Here is a 4636-nt window from a genome sequence, read left to right as displayed (position 1 = left end):
TGGACTTTGAGTGAAGTGGCCAAGCATGTCCATGGGTCATCTTTTGCCACCTGCTCAGGGATGGGAAAAACTGGAAACTCATTCTCTCTCTCACTCTCTTTTAATGTTTGTTTGTTCGTTTATTTATTTAGAGACAGAGCGTGACTGGTGAAGGGGCAGAGAGAGAGGGAGACACAGAATCTGAAGTAGGCTCCAGGTTTTGAGCTGCCAGCACAGAGCCCAATGTAGGGTTTGAACTCATGAACTGTGAGACTGTGACCTGAGTCCAAGTCAGAAACAACTAACTGAGCTACCCAGGCGACCCTGGAAAATCTCTTTTTTTAAACATGTTGGCAGAATATCACAATTCTTTAGCTCTTCAGGATATCCTTCTGACATTTTTCACCCAACTTCGATAATGATCCCACTAATGAATGCACTGGCTAATAAGACCCTCAACTATGATTCCAACCAAGGTCACTGTCACCAAGCCATCTTTCTCACTGTTGTCCATATCTCTCCATCCACTTTCTCCATGGAGTGACTAGCTGCCACATTTGGGGTTGTGGTACTCTGACTTTCTCCTTGGGCATGGATGCTTTCTGGAGTTGGCAGATCTTCTATGTGAATGTCATACTCTCTGTACTTGTTGGCACCAGAGCTATTAAGCCCACAGACTCCTAAGGCTTTTCACAGGCACTTGGGGTCACCATGCCATCTTCCATACCTGAAATCATAATGTGATTTTCTGGCCAGACCATGCTGATTCCTACTAGGATCCAGAGTGATGTGTTTTCTAAAATTAAGAACAGAAATGGCACCTTCTACATATTCTTGGTTTACTTGTTCTCTTTGGGACCAAGCATCTAGCTTCTGTGCTAAGTTAGATTAAAAAGCTCTGCAGCCACAGGCCCTCGCCTAGCAGAGCACTGGAGTGGGAGGTGGAATGCAGAAAGCAAAAGCACCAGTGCAGGAGGGATCCTCAAGCACCTTTTAACCACAACAGCTAAAGAAGTAAACTTTGCAGTTGGGAACTTTCAGAGTAGAGTCAGCATTTATCTCTCCCAAAGAAGGTAGGGAACCGTCACTGTAAGGCAGTCTCAGTCCAGGGCTCACTGGTCCCACCTCTGGCTATTTGGCTGGCACAAAAAGACGATGACCTTTAGATAAGAGCCTAGCCTGGCTCACTCATTTTGACCCTGTGAGATGCTACACAGTCAAGCCTGGCTGACTTCTGACCTACAGAACAGTGAATAAATGGCTTTTCTTTAAGTCACTAAGTTGGCTTCAATTCATTAGGCAACAGTTAAAAACTAATACAAACATCATACCACTGGCTCTTGGTACCAGAGCTGTGGCTTTGTCTAAGAAACTCTCAACAGTCTAGGATTTTGGCTCAACCAGATCAATGATATAGTTGGAGAGGGAGTAGAGATGAGGTGGGGGTGGGGGGTGGGGAACAGACTCAGATTACCTGGTGTGAAATGATGTATGTTTCTGTGTGTGCGTGTGTCTTTTCCTGGTTCCTGATGCAGAGCTCCCCAAACCCTTTATAATAGAGGTGCTAGGAGAATTTTTTTTCCTTAACATTTCATTTTTGATTCCAGTTGGTGACACAGAGCTCCTAAGAACTGCAATTTCCTACATAATAGGAGCATCTAACACTAAACTCCTAAATCCCCTAGAATATCCTGGAGTGTCTTTTGTTCTAACAAAATGACTCTTGGTACGTTATTGGATGGTGGCTAGCCATCAGAAAGACCAAGCCATGACTAGAATCTTAAGTCTTTTAGCCCTAACTTTCATTCCACCAAGAGAGGAAAGGGACTACAAATGGAATTAATTATCAATAATGATAATTAATTATAATGGAGCCTCCATTAAAAAATCTCAATTAGTATGAGGGTCAGAGAGTTTCTGGGTTGGTGAACATATTCACATGCCAGGAGGGTGGCACACCCCAACTCCATGGGGACAGAAGCTCCTGTGCTTAGGACACTTTGGGACATCACTCTATGTACTGCTTCATCTGGCTATTCATCTGTATCCTATATACTTATTATATAATAAACTATTAAATGTAAAAAACAAAATGTGCCCTGTCCCATGAATACAAAGTTCATCTCCTCAGCTGAATACTAAAAGACTTTAGCATGTCTGTCCTTCACAGTTTTTTAGGATACTTCTGTGCAGCCATAAATGCTTTGTCTATAGACTTCATCTGGATAAAGACACCTTTACCCATGGGTAGCCCTGATGATTCAATACCATGTGAACCCTGTGAGTTTGAATATTTGGACAAAACTCCCCAAGAAATTACAGGAGGTCCTCAAGAAAGATCAAGAAAGATCTCAAAGGTGTATATGCTCTTCAACATTTGTAGGTGTACAAACTGCCTAGGTAGTACTGGAATAATGGTGGGAAGAGGAATGAGAGGGGCTGAGAAATGATTCATCATCTGCTGAATTTCAGTTCCTATTCTCTTAAAGGGTTCAATGTATCCTTTCCTAACAAGTCCTTATGCTCCTTCGTCGTGTTCTGTATATATATTCCTCATGAGCAAAGAGGACAAAAGCATTTCCTGTTGGCCTACTGATCCAGGAGTTAACAAAGAAGATGGCTTCCTTCCCCCCATTGGTGAGGCAATGCTGTCCAGAAAAGGTCACCACTTCATCAGATGTGAGCACTCACATACAGTCGATGGCTTCTTTCTCCTTGGAGAGAAACTGGGCTACTTCTTTGGATGTACCACCAGCAAATTTAAGAAAATCATCACCTGTTGCTTTGTAAACCTCAGTGTAGTACTAGGCCTCTATACTCCTCATGTACAAACCTAACCGGTGCTTCTCTATTCTTTCCACCCTGGACATTCAGACAAAGTTGCTGTATCTCCCACAGCAATATTGAGTCATTTAAAGAATCCTGCAATGTCTTGATCTAAACACTGCCATAGTAAACCTTGAGTCCTGACTACAGTATTATCATCAATAAGTTCCATCTTGCTGCAAGTGCCACTTCCAAATTTGGAACTTACTATCTCTGGATTTGAAAATCTGTGACGATAGGGTTCTGAAATCATTGCTAAAATTATATTCCCCACATCTAACTTGAGAGGTTCCATACTGGGAGACTGACCTATTCTCAAAATTTAAACACAGTATCATTGCTGCAATATCCAGTTTACCAATATCAGATGAATCAGGGTAACATTTCTTGAATTTTCCTCAAAGATAAAAAAAAAAATACTCGGGCAACAATACATTCTCTCGTATGTGGAATTTAAGAAACAAAACATGAATATAGGGGATGGGAAGAAAAAGTAAGTTAAAAACAGAGAGGGAGGCAAACCATAAGAGACTCTTAAATACAGAGAACAAAGTAAGGGTTGCTAGAGCAGTGTTGAGTGGGGGGATGAGCTAAATAGGCAATGGGCATTAAGGAGGGCACTTGTTGGGATGAGCACTGGGTGTTATATGTAAGTAATGAATCACTAAATTCTACTCCTGAAATCATTATTATACTATATGTTACTAACTTGGATTTAAATAAAATAAAAAAATAGAAAAAATGATTCAGGCAATAATACATTCTTCTTGGAAGCCTTCATATTTGCCTGATATGAGGTTGCCTATCAGTACAGAGACAGAAGGAGGTCCCCACCCCAGTGTTGAGTTCATTGTTCACTGACTGATTAAATTGTCTCAGAGCTGGGTCCACCTACTCCTGAGAGGATAGGCTTTTCACATGGATCTTAGTTTCTTTTCCATCAGTTCCAACGAATCCAGTCTAACTAGTATTTTGTGATAGTTATTTTGTGTACTCGTTCTTGGCCAGATCCACAATTTTCCATAATAGCACTATCAGCTCCTTCTCAGTGGAGACCAGCTTGACCCCACAAGTGGCCCCAACAGTGATCTCAAAAAAGCATGATCAAGTAATGTGCAGACTCTATCATGACAATATGTGAGGAGAGAAGGGGATCTGGAGATAATGAGGTGGGGTGGAAGTGAGAAGAAAACTTGTGCTAAAACCTCTTCTATGAGAATAAGAGAGTGCTCCCCCCCCACACACACACATACACTCCTTGCTACCCCTGGTGCAAAAAGCCGTAGCTAACCACCCAAATCCACAACGGACCCATACCCTACACTGTGGGCAGGAAGCATGCAGCTGCTGGCCTCCAAGGGCCTGGGAGATCTCTTAGAGTGAGTGGCCCAGCTGCTGGTGCCAGCAGCCTCAATGGGCTTTCCCAGGCTCAACAGGCCCTGCTGCTGCTACATCTTCCCCCAAGTCCTTGGTGATACCACCTTCTTCACTGTCAATGGCTTCACAGTTGGTCAAAAGCAGCGCTAACCCCATTGAGCTTCTGGAAGCTGATGAGGCACCCGGACTGGGTAGGAGCTGTGCTGGTGACCCACCTGAGCAATGACAGCCTCCCTGGCCTCAACAATCTATTGAGAAAGCTGGGCTAGCAGGATAAAGTGGCCAAAGGTGAGGCTTTACATACTCATCTCACCCAACATGGGTGTCCTGGGTCTCAATGCCTGCATGCCTCACAGCTGGTGTGTTATGAGTACTAGGCAAAGCTGGCCGCAGGCCTCCTGGACTGGCTGATCATCATGCCCCTGACCAGCCCCTGGCTGCCACCATCCAAGCC

General features: G+C 43.6%; 1 pseudogene; it reads right to left on the bottom strand.

Moving 5' to 3' along the window:
• Positions 1-462: 462 nt before the first annotated feature.
• On the bottom strand, positions 463-3934 carry LOC122490478 (annotated as a pseudogene).
• Between the last annotated feature and the right edge of the window lie 702 nt (positions 3935-4636).

Source organism: Prionailurus bengalensis, chromosome B2, assembly GCF_016509475.1.
Source record: "Prionailurus bengalensis isolate Pbe53 chromosome B2, Fcat_Pben_1.1_paternal_pri, whole genome shotgun sequence".
Taxonomy (NCBI): Eukaryota; Metazoa; Chordata; class Mammalia; order Carnivora; family Felidae; genus Prionailurus; species Prionailurus bengalensis.
The sequence above is the reverse complement of the archived record's forward strand: the minus strand, read 5'-3'. Positions and strand labels throughout refer to the sequence as shown.